General features: G+C 51.3%; 1 long non-coding RNA gene across 1 annotated transcript; it reads left to right on the top strand.

The window, feature by feature from the left end:
* The first annotated feature begins 755 nt into the window (after positions 1 to 755).
* On the top strand, positions 756 to 1,641 carry LOC105502386. Its single transcript, XR_001000332.1, has 2 exons — positions 756 to 881; positions 1,345 to 1,641. It is a non-coding gene; the product is annotated as an uncharacterized LOC105502386 (long non-coding RNA).
* The last annotated feature ends 13,280 nt before the right edge of the window (positions 1,642 to 14,921 follow it).

Here is a 14,921-nt window from a genome sequence, read left to right as displayed (position 1 = left end):
CTCTTTGTTAGTTTGAGTCACATTTTACAAGGAAGGACTTTCTGTCCTCTCCCAACCGCTGTCCTTTGCTAGGACTCCTTAAGAGGGAAAACAGTCCCTCTTAAGGAGTCTGCTGGAGTCCTGTGTAATCATTTAGCCCACATCCTGGGCCACATCAGCTCTCCTGAAATAGTCCTACTAGCATGAGTGTGGCTGTCTCACTCCCCTTTGCTGGAGGAACAGACCTGGACTTCTGCCAAATTGAGGTCCCTGCCTGGTGAGTAAGTAATTTGTTTCCTCCATAGGAGATGGAGCGACAATCAAGAAACAAACAAACAGATTTTTTTTTTTAAAAGGCATAAAAGCTTAGTCATGCAAATCAAGACAGAGGAGAGAGGGTAAAGAAAAGGGCCTTATTCATATTCTGCAACTTCAGCAGGCCCTGGCCCATGGGCTGATTTCTATTAAAACACTCCGCCCAGGGCAGCCAACACTCCGGCTCATTAATAAAGGTTTGTCCCAACTGGAGTAAACACCACCCGTTCCCAGGACACCCAGAAGCAGAAAATTAACCAGAGGTGAACTGGGTCATTAGCTGTGGCACAATATGGGTCATCCTAGATTAATTTAGTCGCCTTCAACTGGAGGCTCAAAGAGAGTAACCGGTTCTCATAGCGGGGGACAGTGACTTAGCAGTGTGTTGAGGTCTCTTGGATACCAGGCCAGGAGCTGTCATTATGATTCATGGCACCTCTGACATCACTCGGTGGTTTTGTGATGCAAAGTTCACATGTCTGAGCACACATAAGGGATGCTGTGAATACGTGTGTATTTGTTGTGTGCATGCCTGCAGAATGGGACACAGAGACTCACTCTATTCATCAGGGATTTGTTTTAATCAGGTAGGTAAGATCCCCAGACACAGAAAGGACGGTCATGTGGGAAGACATTCATTACACTCTAGGTCCCAAGAAGCGGGAGACACGGCATGTTCTGCAGGGCCACAGGGGGAACCTGGGAACCCGGGGAACTGTGCTCTGCAGGGCCACACGGGGAACCTGGGAACCCGGGGAACTGTGCTATGCAGGGCCACATGGGGCACACTTTCTTTCTAGAGGAAGAGGGAGGAAGCGAGACATGAACAAGAGACTTTACTGAGGACGGAATGGGCGGGCAGAGTCACCAGGCTTAGGGTGGTTAGTTGAGTCATTCCAGCAGGCTCTGGGACACAGGGGCTGTCCTAGTTGTCTGGTACCTGGCCCTGGAGAGGAAGAGCCCAGTGAAAGAGGTGGTTGGGCTGTGGGCTCTTGATTTTTTTTTTCATTTGCAAGACATGCTCCAGGTGAGTTGTTTCCTGTCTCTTAGGAATTGGCAAGCATGGGAAGAGCATGCTGTCCAGGGTCGGCAAGGCCTGGAAATGTCAGAACATCAGAATACTGAAAATAAAAGACAGGGTCAGTACTCATACATAGACATGACACACACCTGTACACGCATATGCAGACTCACACTGTGAACAGCTGAGTTAAAAATGCCTTCCACTCCTGGAAGCGGGAGTCATATCACTTTCTCCAAAGCACATCTTATCCTATACAATGGGTGCTTTAAGTGCAAGAATACTCGAGAAATTGCAGGGATAAAGTTAAACAAATCCAAGTGTTATAATTCTGCATTATGCATATGTTTTGACTTTTCATCTTTTATTCAGAGAGTAAGAAAACCAAATAGAGTAAAGGAAGCCCAGCCAACCAGCTCAGTTTCTCATGGGCAGAACCACGAGGAAATTGAAAGGGGAGGGAACCCCCTTGCCAAAGCCACCTCCACTTGCACTGGGAAGCCCACTGCAGGCCACCACCTGGGCTGGGAGATTCGTCAGCAGACATTGGCCTGTGACAGTCACACTTCCTACCCCTCAGTCTGAGATGCCCCAACCAGATTGCAGAGACCGGATGGGGAAGGAGCAGCCTCTGCAGAGGCCCACCAGGTTTTCCAGCCCTGCACTTGCAGCCGGGACATGAGGGCTCCCTCCTGCTCCCCCACCCTTCCTGCTGGTGAAGCAAGCCCTCCTGCCCAGAGTGGAGGCTTCTCTGCCCTGGAAAGATGCTTGGAAACTTGGCAATGCTTCCAGACGTGCAGGCGCCGGGGCCCTGTCCACTCCTCCTCCCCCTTCTCCTGGACTCGCTGACCTTCCTTCTGTGCCACAAACAACCAGGTTCATTCCCGACCCAGGGACCCTGTGTGACCGACCGTGCTCCTGCTGGATGCTGTCCCCAGCCCGGTGCATGGCTGCCCCTTCTCACCTTTCAGGGCTCTGCCAGGTGTCACCTCCTGGGTGAGCACCTCCCTGACCACCCTGTCCCCAGGAGTCCCCTCCACCAAGGCACTTTCTAGCATGTCACCCCGTTTCCTCTTCTCAGGATCACTCACCACCATCTGAAAGGAACTTGAGCATGTGTTGACTTGGGGAACATCTCTCCCCCTCCTTACCTGTTGTGAGCTCAAGGAAAATCAGGGACCGACCTGACTTATGAACCTGTGTCCCCAGCACCTTACAGTGGTACCCAGCCCAGAGGTGCTGGCTGCACATGATGCTGATGACTCCGAGGGTGAGCCTAGCGTCCGAGTCCTGGGCTCAAGTCCTTATACAGCTATTCCCAGGCACCTGACTTTGGGAGAGATGCCTCCTCTCTGGGTCAAGGTTTTTTCCTTTGTGGCATGAACCAATACTCCAATATCCATCACTCATGACTGCTGGGGCTCAAAGACCAAGGTGACATATGTCAAGGTGCTTGGCCAACTCAGAGAATTGTACAAAGAGAAGTGACCATGTTAAGTTGCTGGCCCACTCCTGGGTAGAAGTCAGGAAGTGGGCTAAGGAAGAGCATGGTGATGGCCCGCCTGGCGGAAGTCTGCAGTGTGTGGGTGTGTGTGCAGATGTGTTTGTGCATGCATGTTATTAATGTTGTTTAATTGCCATTCAGCTCCATAAATAGTAGCTAATTCTTCCTATGTGCCGAGCATACACACTCACTTAATTCTTGCAACAACCCTGTGTGGTAGGCACTGCTGTTACCACATCATCCCCATTCTACAGATAAGGGAACTGAGGCAAGGGAGAAGAAATGACACAATCTCCTGGACCCTCTCGATGCCACTGTGGACAACAGGCCACCTGAACTCACGTTTCCAGGCTCCACTTGGCCATTTCTGTGACTCTAAGTTCCCCAATCAAAGCTTAAATTCATCACGCTGGTGTCCTTTGAGGATAAAAAAATGATTAATTTTCTGCAACTCACTTCTCTTTCTAGGTTAAATCTATTTTGGTGGGAAGGCTGGGGGTACTGGGAATATGATATTGATCAATCTAGAATGCGTAGAGGAGTGGACAGCAGTTTTTAATCAAACAAGACTTTCAACCCTGGCACAGACCATCCATTTGCAGGTTCTCCTGGGACATGGACGTGGTGCATGGGGCTGTGTTCACCTGTGGTGGGGACATGTCAACTCCTTCGGGGCTCCACTTGACCAGACCCAGTTCTCGTGACACTGTAGGCAGGAGACAGCAGCATGCATCACATGGGGCTGGGGTCTTCTGAACACCCTGAAGGGGCATCTCTGGGTTTCACCTACCTGGACGGTTTCTCTCTGTTTTGCTGGTTCTTAGCGGGCTTCCCTTTGTGAGAAACAACCTTCCTCCACTCTGTTTGTTTGTTTTTTTTGAGATAAGGTCTCACTCTGTCACCCGGGCTGGAGTGCAGTAGCTTGATCAGGGCTCACTGTAACCTCCACCTCCCAGAGCCAAGCGATCCTCCCACCCCAGCCTCTCTAGTAACTGGGATTTCAAGTGTGCACCACCATGCCTGGCTAATTTGGGTTTTGCCATGTTACCCAGGCTGGTCTCAAACTCCTGGGCTCAAGCATTTTGCCCACCTTGGCCTCCCAAAGTGCTGGGATTACAGGCATGAGCCACTGTGCCTGGCCCCCTTCTCCAACTCTTAATCCCCTAGCTCCAAGACTGGCAAATGACCCAGACCCAGGCAATCAAACATACTCAGTGATGGCATCAGGAGGTGGGTTCGTGAGTCCAGCTTGTCTGATCTGAGTCAGTCCCTGGACTTCTGCTGGGGAACTGGGGAAGAGGCTTCTCTTTTCTACTGTCCTTGCTGGGCTGATGGGATGATCAGGATCTGCTGGGGCATCTTTGCCACCTCATGAGAACTGTGTGACCCAGAAGGAAGCCCACCCAGGAGGATGCCAGCCTGAGAAATGGAAGAGACCCGTTCCTGATGACGTCATTTTCCACCAAGATCCAGCTGTGCCTGTAGTCAAATACTGTTGGGCCATTAAGTTTCTGGAGTGAAGCTATTCATGTTTTGGCTCATTTGAGTTTGAGTGGGTGTTCTGTCGTTTGTGATCAAGAGCGCTGCCCGATAGAGCTTGCAGTGAGCCGAGATTGTGCCACTGCACTCCAGTCTGGTGACACAGAGAGACTCCATCTCAAAAAAAAGAAAAAAAAAAAAAAAAAAGAGTGCTGCCCGATAGATGACAGTTCCCCCCTTTTGTCTCAGTGACTTTTAGAGCTTTGGAGGTCTGCTGCAGGGGGGCCTAGGCTATAGGAGGAGATTCATATTTGTCCTGTATTCTTGGGAAACCTTTGACCTAAGACTAGACTGAGATGGCCTCAGGTGCTCTAATCAAATTGAGACCTGGTCCAATCCTTGTGGGCCCCTGAACCAAAGGTGAATAAGGTATCTGCCTAGCAGGAGGTTGTGACCCTCAGGTTGATGGTGGGATGAAAGCTGGGAGTCTGGATGGGCCAGATGTAGGCAGACTGCAGGATGAGATTCGAAGGCCACAGCTCGAAATAACATTGAAGATCAAGATCTGTGCTGTCCTCCATGGTAGCCACTGGGCACCTGGGGTTATTTCAGTTTATATCAATTAAAACTAAACAGCTTTAAAAATTCAGTTCCTCTGTCACGCTAGCCACATTTTGAGTGCTCCATAGTCACATGTGGCCATTGGCTGCCATACTGGACAGTGCAGACACAGAACATTTTCACCACGTGCAGAAAGTTGTACTCAACAACACGAGACAGACATACAAGGTTTTGAGTCCAGAAGACATCAAGTTGGAGACAGGCACTAGCAAGAAAAAGAGAGCAACAATAAGGGGAACTGTGACCAAGAGGCCTCGACTCATTCATTCCATCCTTCCTTCATTCACCTCTTCACGTCACATTGATTGAGCTCCTATCAGGCACCCTCTATGGCTGCGGGCTCCAGGGAAACACAAGAGAATTAGACAGATGTAGCCTCAGACCACACAGAGCTCACGTTTAGTCTGGGGAGTCAGACACTAAAGGAGGTAATTAAGTCACTAAACGAGACAATTCCAGAAAATAATAAATGCCAACATGAAAAGAGAGCAGGTCATAGGATAGAGCATCTTTGGCGGGAGGATCAGGCCTCAAGTTTGGGGAGACGTGTCATCTTTGGGCAGCTAAAAACTACAGGGCTCAGAAAACCTCAGACATACAGAAAAGAGAGGAATGTGCTGCTTTATAGCCCACTCCCAGGAAGGCTGGGAAGCCCTGGTCTGGCCGAAGCATGGAATTGGGAAGGGTATCCGACCACAAGGACAGGAAGTGGACAGGGGCCTCCAGGAAGCAGAGAAGAAAGGAAGCACAGAAGTGGCCATGGGGCTGTCGTGGAGTCTTTTCATGGACAGAAACACAAAGAGGCTGTTAGGAACAGCCACCCCCGGCCAGCCCCGCCTGTGATCGCGACCTGACACTCATGGTTTGTGAAGGTTGTTTGGTGGGTTCGTGTTTCAGAGGCATTTGGCCTCTCTGCTTTGGGAACCTCCGTGAGTGGACTTTCTCTTGGGGCTCACAGTATTTTACCCGCTTCAAGGAAATGGCTGGTTGTAGTTTAGCAAACAGCCACTGACATCGCGGCTCCTTCAGCCTCTGCAGACAGAGCTGCAAGATCCTCGAGGCCTTTTTAATCCCCAGAAACAAAGTTCGCAGGAGGCCAGAGCCTTTGGTGGTGGGGAGCGGAGTCAGCAGGGGGAGGGGAGAGGCCCTTAGGAGAGACTGAGCCGCCAGGCCACCAAGGGAACCTGGGCCTGGGATGAGGGACGTCAGCCCCTCGGAGCAGCTGCAACAGTAGAGTCTGACCTCACAGCAAGGAGCTCTGGCTGCAGGTTTGTTTTCTTTGAGCAAAATCTCAGAAACAAAGATGCCTACGATGATCTCCGCACATACGAACTTTCCATTTCTGCATGACGCAGGGCATACGTGTGTCACTTAGGTGTTAAAACAGACCAAAATGTGTTCTCCCACCCGGAAGTGAGCAAAGCCAACCCCAGCTGCGGTTCCCCGACAGCCCAGTGAATTCATCCAAAGGAAATGGCCCCACATGGAGGTGGGTGAGGCCCGAGGAGGATGATTGTGGTGGGAAACTCAGCAGGCGGAAATGTTCTCTTGGTTTCTGGGCAGGCTGGAGGTTTCCCAAGGGCCGGTAAAATTTCAGCCGTAATAGCTGCAGGATTCTCTCGGGGATAAGTGACAGAAGACCTGATGGCTCCAGTGGCTTAGCTGAGAGTGCATTCAGCTAAGCACTCATGCTCGATCTTCAGGCAAGCTGGGTCTGACCCCTGGACATTGTCCCCCCGAGTCTCTGGCTTCCACATGTCCACTCGCTGCCAGGAGGAGGCCCAGCAGCTCCAGGTGCCCCTGCCTGGTGCCAGCTGCCCACCGAAGCTCTCGCCTCACACTCTCAGGTTCAAATCCAGGGACAAGAGTGGATCCCACAAAGGCCCATGAGAGTCACCCTGAACGGTCAGCTTAGGTCCCTCCTTCGCTGAGCCCATCATTGTCCAGGGCAAGTGGTGCTGGCTGGGCTAGGTCCAGCTCCTGTGTCCACCCTGGGACCTGAGGTTCAGGGTCAGCTCACCCCAGACACGTGGATTGGGCGGGGAGGGTGAATCCTCAAATACTCATCACGTTCTGTCATATGGAAGGGCAAGCGGAGGCAGGAGGAGGCAACAAGATCTGTTCCCTCCTTTAACGGCACTCGCGGGACAGCCCAGCCACACATGCAAAGAATCTTGAAGGCATAGGATGATGTGGTTGGTGTGGAAGAAGGTTCATAAATTCTGGATTTAGCTTTGAGGGCTTCAGCCAACCTGAAATTTATACCTGTGCAGGTGGTTCCTGGGCAGGGTGACCACTACCGTCTCTCTCCATCACCCAGGGCTGTGCTCAGCTCAAAGCCACAGAAGCCCAGGCACGGTGGCATCTCCAGGGGGAAGTTGCCTTATTCCGGATTCACAGGTCCAGGGGCAGAGGGGCCAGGGCAGGTGTGGGGCCGCAGGATATCGCCCAGGGCCGGCTCCTTCTGCCTTTCTGCCGCCATCCTCAGCTGGTGCCTTTACCTCAAGGCCTCCTGTGGCTGCTGGTGCTGCCGCGCTCGGCCTCCTGTCTGCCTCCAGATGGGAGAGAAGGAAGGAGGAGGTGAGAGCAGGAAGGGGCTTACATAAGAGACCACACTTTCCCAGAATCCTCAGCAGCTGCCTGTTCTCCCCCTCCACTGGGCTAGAGCTGTGTCACACAGGCTGAGCGGCCAGGGAGCTGGGCACCATCCAGGGAGCGTGTGATTTTCAGGGTCCTGTTGGTAAGAAAAGGGCATGTGGGTAGACATCTGGAGTGCCTGTCATGGTCCAATTAACTGGCTAAAGGGATTTGTGGGTGTGCAGCTGTTTTCAATCAAAAGTACATAATTCACATCTTCCCAAACACAGATTCCTGCTTTTGAGTAATGAAGGCGACCAAACCACATGACCCTGCCTGCAAAGATCCCACCTGGACTCCCAGTTCCTCCAAGGAACCGTCATGTGGTTCAAATTCATCAGAAATTCTCTAAATCTCCACCCTCCTCAGGGTGCAGAGTTGGCTGCTTTTCTGTGACCCCCGCTGATCACTGCAACCACTGGGCGCCTTGGCCTGCGAAGCCCCAGCTGTCCTCCGTCTGCAGACAAGCCGAGGTATGAAAGCCTCCTCGCTGGCCCGGGAGCCTGTCATTGTCCTCCAGCAGCTCTAGCCTGGATGCGGTCCCAGAGATAAATCATATCTCTTGAAAATGCCACGGTGGCCCATTATTTCTGCTTGAAAATACCCCTGGCTCTTCACTGGCGAGCTGGGTGACAGGCCCCGGCTGCTGTGCTCAGCGCTGCATAGAGTCACGTCAGTCTGTTGACTTGTGTAGTGAGCAAGCTGGTAGCTTCAGATGGCGTGCAAATAAAATCCCATCCTGGCATCCAGGACTTGGCCGGGGGTTGCAGAGAGAACCACATCTGCAGAAGAGTTGGTAATATTTTACAGTCCCAGCCTCACGTCCACGTGAAATGCCCTGTTCATACCTGGCTACAGGGGCAGGAGCAAAAATGATACAATGACAATTCCTGGGCGGTGTTCTGCAATATTCTGCAACACTTTCTCAAGAAAACTCCAATCTTTAAAAATAGACTGAGCACAATTAAACAATCACTATAGATACTTCAACCAGAGGAATACAGTGAATCATCATCTACCCATCACCCAGGTTCAACAGCTCTCAGGGTTTGTCCCCTTCCTTCCAGCTCTTTCCCCTCTTTCTGCCAAGTTATTTTAAAGCAAATCCCAGACCTCAAGTGGACATTTTCTTTTTTCCTTTTTCTTCCTTTTTTTTTTTGAGGTGGAGTCTCGTTCTGTCACCTGTTGCTCATGCTGGAGCGCACTGACTTGATCTTGGCTCACTGAAAGCTCCGCCTCTTGGGTTCACACCATTCTCCTGCCTCAGCCTCCCACGTAGCTGGGACTACAGGTGCCTGCCACCATGCCCAGCTAATTTTTTTTGTATTTTTAGTAGAGATGGGGTTTCACCATGTTAGCCAGGATGGTCTCAATCTCCTGACCTCGTGATCCGCCTGCCTCGGCCTCCCAAAGTGCTGGGATTGCAGGCGTGAGCCACCACGCCCGGCCGACTTTTTTTGTTTGTTTGAGGTGGAGTCTTACCCTGTTGCCCAGACTGGAGTGCAATGGCGCGATCTCGGCTCACTGTAGCCTCTGCCTCCTAGGTTCAAGCAATTCTCCTGCCTCAGCCTCCCGAGTAGCTAGGATTACAGGCACCACCATGCCCATCCAATTTTTGTATTTTTAGCAGAGACGGGGTTACCATGTTGGCCAGGCTGGTCTCGAACTCCTGACCTCAGGTGATCCACCCGCCTCAGCTTCCCAAAGTGCTGGGATTACAGGCGTGAGCCACTGTGCCTGGCCTTCAACTGGAGATTTTCTGACGAAGTTGCAATATCCTAATCAAGTCTAATGTTCAAATTCCCCCAGGTATTGCACAGATTTTTTTTTTTTTTCTGGTTGCTTTTCCAGAAATTCAACAAGGACCACACGGCATTTGGTTGTTAAGTCTCTAACTTCTCTTTGGTTGACAGTGATCCCCTCTCCTTCATTTTACTTTTAATGCCACTGCTTGTTGAATTCCTGGGAGCAGTTGCTCTGTGGGATGCTCCACATCCAGGATTTGTGCGTCTGCTGCCTCATGGTGTCATTTCAATTCCTTCCACAGGCAGATGCCACTGGACATCCTTGCCAAGGTGTGTCAGTTTCAATTAAACCCAGAATGGGGTGTTGGAGCTCAAAGGAGCCATTGTCAAGCCATTGCTTGAGCAAAGGAAGGTGTGGGTTTTTTTTTTTTTTCTTCCTGTAGCCCAGGCTGGAGTGCAGTGGCACGATCTCAGCTCACTGCAACCTCGGCCTCCCGGGTTCAAACAATTCTCCTGCGTCAGCCTTTTGAGTAGCTGGGATTACAGGCACGCGCCACCATGCTCAGCTAATTTTTGTATTTTCTTTAGTAGAGATGGGGATTCACCATGTTGGCCAGGCTGGTCTTAAATTCCTGACCTCATGATTTGCCCGCCTATGGCCTCCCAAAGTGCTGGGATTTCAGGCGTGAGCCACTGTGCCCGGCCTGTGTTTTAAGATGATTTCCTGGATTCTTGTTGAACTAGCGAGGCAGGTGTTTGCTCCCAGGCTTCACCATCAAATTCCCTAACAGCTGTGTTCTGGGTTGAGTTACTTTAATGAGCTGCCCTGCTGTTCCCAGGTGAGATGTCAATGAGAATTTGCAGTCCCAATACCAGGGCCACGTTCTCAGCACCCGAAGAAACCCTAACAGTCCCATGCCATTCTCCTGCCTCAGCCTCCCGAGTAGCTGGGACTACAGGCGCCCGCCACCTTTCCCGGCTAGATTGTTGTATTTTTTAGTAGAGACGGGGTTTCACCGTGTTAGCCAGGATGGTCTTGATCTTCTGACCTCATGATCTGCCCGTCTCGGCCTCCCAAAGTGCTGGGATTACAGGCTTGAGCCACCGCTCAAGAGACAGAATGAATGAAGGACGGATCAATGGGCTGGGTCTACACAAACACACCCATGGGACAACCCGAGGGCACGTTATTTTGGTCGGAGTTATCTCCTGGGTCACGGGCGTGAGACTAGGAAGGTCAAGGTTCGCTTGTTATTGTTATAGAAAGACACTGACCCTGTGTGCTGGGCTCTGCCGTGGGCGCCTTCTTATTACAGCCTCAGAACAACCTCAGGTGGCTCATGATTTCCTCACTCACAGATGAGGACCTGAGGCTCAGGAAAGATACATTTGCACAAGGTCTCGCATCTTGTAGGTCTGGGTTCAGCCTGGACCCACGGTTTCCACTTTTGCCCTAATCCTCCATTCCCTCCATTCCCTCCCAGCAGCCAATCAGTGGCTGTCCAGACATGCACGCCAGCTGTGTTGCGCCCCCACCATATAAACTTCTCCAGTCACCTCCCACTGCTCCCCATGTGAACCCCAGGGGTTCACTCTGTCCCAGGAGTCTCTGCCTGATCCACACTCCGCACCCCTTCCTGCACCCGTGCAACCTGCTTTCCCTACGTCCTCAGTCCTGGAGTCCTCTCTGTTCCCCGGACTTGTCCAGCCCAGTCCTGCCTCCAGGCCTTGGCACCTGTTGTGCGCTTGACCTGGCGTGCTCTCCTGATGGCCTTTACTGGGCTGGAACCTTCTCAGTGCTCAGCCTGAGCTCAAAGCTCACCTCTTCAGAGAGGCCGTCCTCACCTCCCCATCCAATGTGGCCTTTCTTCCCTTCACTCTTTCAATTCCCACTTCATTTCCTGTAGAGCAGTTTCACCCTCTTCACCAGTCTTGTTTTTTTATTTCCTTGTTTATTGTGCCTCCTTTACCAGAGCGCCCACCCTCTGAGGGCCCGGGCCAGGTCTGTCTGTTCACAGCTCTAGTGCTCAGAGAAGTCACTCCATAAATAAATAAATATTTTGCTCAGAAAATTGTGGATACATAAGTGAAACAGGTCTGAATAAATGAATTAAAACCAAAGTAAATGTGAGTCATCTTTCCCAAGTAGTCATACCATAATGTTAAAAAAAAAAAAAGACTGGGCGCGGTGGCTCAAGCCTGTAATCCCAGCACTTTGGGAGGCCGAGACGGGCAGATCATGAGGTCAGAAGATCAAGACCATCCTGGCTAACACGGTGAAACCCCGTCTCTACTAAAAAATACAACAATCTAGCCGGGAAAGGTGGCGGGCGCCTGTAGTCCCAGCTACTCGGGAGGCTGAGGCAGGAGAATGGCATAAACCCAGGAGGTGGAGCTTACAGTGAGCTGCGATCCGGCCACACTCCAGCCTGGGCGACAGAGCGAGACTCCGTCTCAAAAAAAAAAAAAAAAGGAATGAGGGAAGAATAGAACGCCTGCCTGGGGGAAGCTGGGCTGTGTCCCTGGACTTCCATTCCAGCAGGAAGAAGTGAAAACAGACTCCAAGGATTTCCACCAGACAGTGGCATGGCGGGACACTGTTTCTATGTCTGGTCGATGGAGCAGTGCTCCGTGTTGTGACTGGCACGGTGCTGCCTGCCCTTCTGGGGGCATGACGACCACTTACTGGCCCTCTTGGGGCACGAGAACCCTTGGCTGTTTATTTTATTTTATTTATTTATTTATTTTTGAGATAGAGTTTCACTCACTCTGTTGCCCAGGCTGGAGTGCAGTGGTGTGATCTCAGCTCACTGCAACCTCCAGTTCCTGGGTTCAAGTGATTCTCATGGCTCAACAGCTGGGATTACAGGCCTGCATCACACTTGGCTGATTTTTGTGTTTTTAGTAGAGATGGTGTTTCACCATGTTGCCCAGACTGGTCTCAAACTCCTGGCCTCAAGTGATCCTCCTGCCTCGGCCTCCCAAAGTGCTGGGATTACAGGCGTGAGCCACCGCGCCTGCCCCCCTTGCCTGTTTATTATCTCCTTTATTATTAAATTCCAAAGAGCTTTGGATGAAGCTCTGTTTTTTTCTCCTCTCTCTATCCCAGAGGATGTTCTCAGGCCTGATGGAGTCACTGAGGGACCCTGATGAGGGCTCTGAGTAGCCCTGGATGGGAAGGAGACCTCTCCATCCCCAGGCACAGGGAGACCAGCCTGTGCAGTATTTTCCTCTCCTGCATTTCAAGCCAGCTAAAGGCAGCCTTCACTTCCAGCTTCACTTCAGGAGTCCCCATCTCTGAAGCCAGATTCATCTGCGGCGGCTTCTTCCTCGTGACCTGACATTGCTTTCTTGATGTTTTTATTCCAGAACCACCTGAGAGAGAAAAGAGACCTGGTTATAAAAAGGAACTGCTTCTCTTAATGACTCTTAAACTCCAGAGTGACCTGCCCAAGGGCAGGGAGCAGTGGGGCCTGGGGCGTTTCTGACAGCGGGGGCCATCCATCACCTGGCCCTGCCACTGGCTATGCACTGCCTTCCGCAGACCTCATCACTGCTGTCCTCTGTGGCATTTAATCAATGGCCTTTCTAGGAGTTCTGAGTGATGCTGTCTCTTGTCAGATGAGAATCCACCTGCAGCTGCCTCTGGAAGGAGTGTTCCAAAAGAGGAGGGTCCCAGGTTCTCCCTCTGCTGGGTAGGGGGAGGTCACAGGAGACGCTTTGGCCCCTGGGCAGCCCTTGTGGTTCCTGAAATTCCACAGCAACAACATGGAACCTCCAGGATCCTCCAGGCTCAGCCCCAGAGGTGGGATGGAAGAGATGCCCAGAGCTCTGGGCTCCTGCAAAACCCAGCTCCCTTGTCTGCTCACAGCCGTGGCTCTGCCATCGCCTACCTGGAACCTGGCAGACTGTTCTTATCTCCCCTCTATCCCTGGTCATGTCAGCAGCCAAGAAGCCCAGGACCCAAGTCCTCCCTCATCCCCACTCCAATCTGCCCCAGCTCTGAGGCATGAAGACCGCCCCCAACTCTTCCTGATCCCCTTGACCCCTCTTACTCCCTGAGCCTGGGATCCTCTTACTATCCTCCCTCCACCTTCTTTTCCCCACAGCATAGCTACCCTTGCACATGCTCAGTTTCTTGCTCATTTATTTGAGTTCTAGAACGCACGCTCTGGGCAGCAAGAGCTTTTGTCTGCAGATTTTTATCTCACGTAAAACAGGCCATGGCTCTGGAGAGGGAGAAGTGCTATGACGGGCCAGTGGAGAAGTGGCTCAGGGTCAGAGGCACCTGCAGTGGGGGGACAGTGAAGGCTGGAGGGATGGAAGACCAGAGCTCAAGTGCTGCCTGCCTTTAACTTTCTGGACAGGCCATGGGAAAGGCTAGGCGGGGCTCCGGTTCCAAGTGTGGCGAGGAAGTCACTTGTCACCAGGTTTCCCTGCAATGGAGCCACCCATTAATGCATCATGTCAGCTCCTGCAAGCCTGTGAAATAAGTCCCAGGCCAGGGCTTTGAATCCTGAGTGACAAGGTGATTTCTACGTGCAGAGACCGCTCACGAGGAGGCCCTTCAATGCAAGTGTCCCCCCCTAATCTGGGCTTCTCTCCAGTTTCAGTTCCTGAGCAGGTAAGCCAATTTCAAAATCATTTTTTCATAAGGTGATTATGAGGCATGGGTGCCATGGAGGTGTGGCTGATACCTCTGCCCTGGTCGCATCCTGCATCCCTGAAGCTCTGTGCTGTGACTCAGTGAGGTCATTGTCTCTGTGCCCCCATCACTGCCCAGTGGATGCAGCCAGGGACATGCTTTTCTCCCTTAGTTTACAATGGGATCAAAGGGGACGTTCAACACTCCTGACTTTAAAGAGACAGATATAAGCTTTTCTTTTCTTTTTTCTCTTTTCCTGTCCCTCCTCCTTCCCTGTCTCTGGAAAGCTCTACATAAAAGGATGCTCACTAAGGTACTATTTTCTTTTTCTTTCTTTCCTTTTTTTTTTTGAGATGGAGTTTCACTCTTGTTGCCCAGGCTAGAGTGCAATGGTGCAATCCTGGTTCACTGCAACCTCTGCCTCCCACGTTCAAGAGAGTCTCCTGCCTCAGTAAGGTGCTATTTTCTAACAGCAAAATGCTGGGAACGATCAAGATGGGGAAATAGGAGAAGAAAGCGTGAGATAATGATTCAGTAGACTATTACGCAGACATTCAAAATAACTCCGTGTAGACCAGGAAGTAGTATGAACTGAAGTGAAAACTGTAAAACAGCATGAAATGCATTTTGTTAAGTAAGAAATAGTATAATGTGATAAGATGTACGCCAATCAGGCAGCTAAGCTGACGCCCTGCTGTGCACCTAACGGCGTACACGTGCTTGAAGACAGTGCTTCTCACACATTAATGTGCTCACAGACCACCTAGGGGGCTTGTTAAAATTGAGATTCCTATTCAGTAGGACCTGGATGGGCCCTGAAATTCTGTATTTTTTAACAAGCTTCTATGTGATGACTAGGCTGCTGGTTTGCAGACCACACTGAAAGAAGCAAGACCTTAATAATATATTTTGACTTTGAACCTTCGTAATAATCCTTAAAACTGAGTAAAACTGGTTCAGAGAAGGTCAGTGACC

Source organism: Colobus angolensis, unplaced genomic scaffold (assembly GCF_000951035.1).
Source record: "Colobus angolensis palliatus isolate OR3802 unplaced genomic scaffold, Cang.pa_1.0 Scaffold8, whole genome shotgun sequence".
Classification (NCBI taxonomy): Eukaryota; Metazoa; Chordata; class Mammalia; order Primates; family Cercopithecidae; genus Colobus; species Colobus angolensis.
This window is presented reverse-complemented; position numbering and strand designations above follow the sequence as displayed.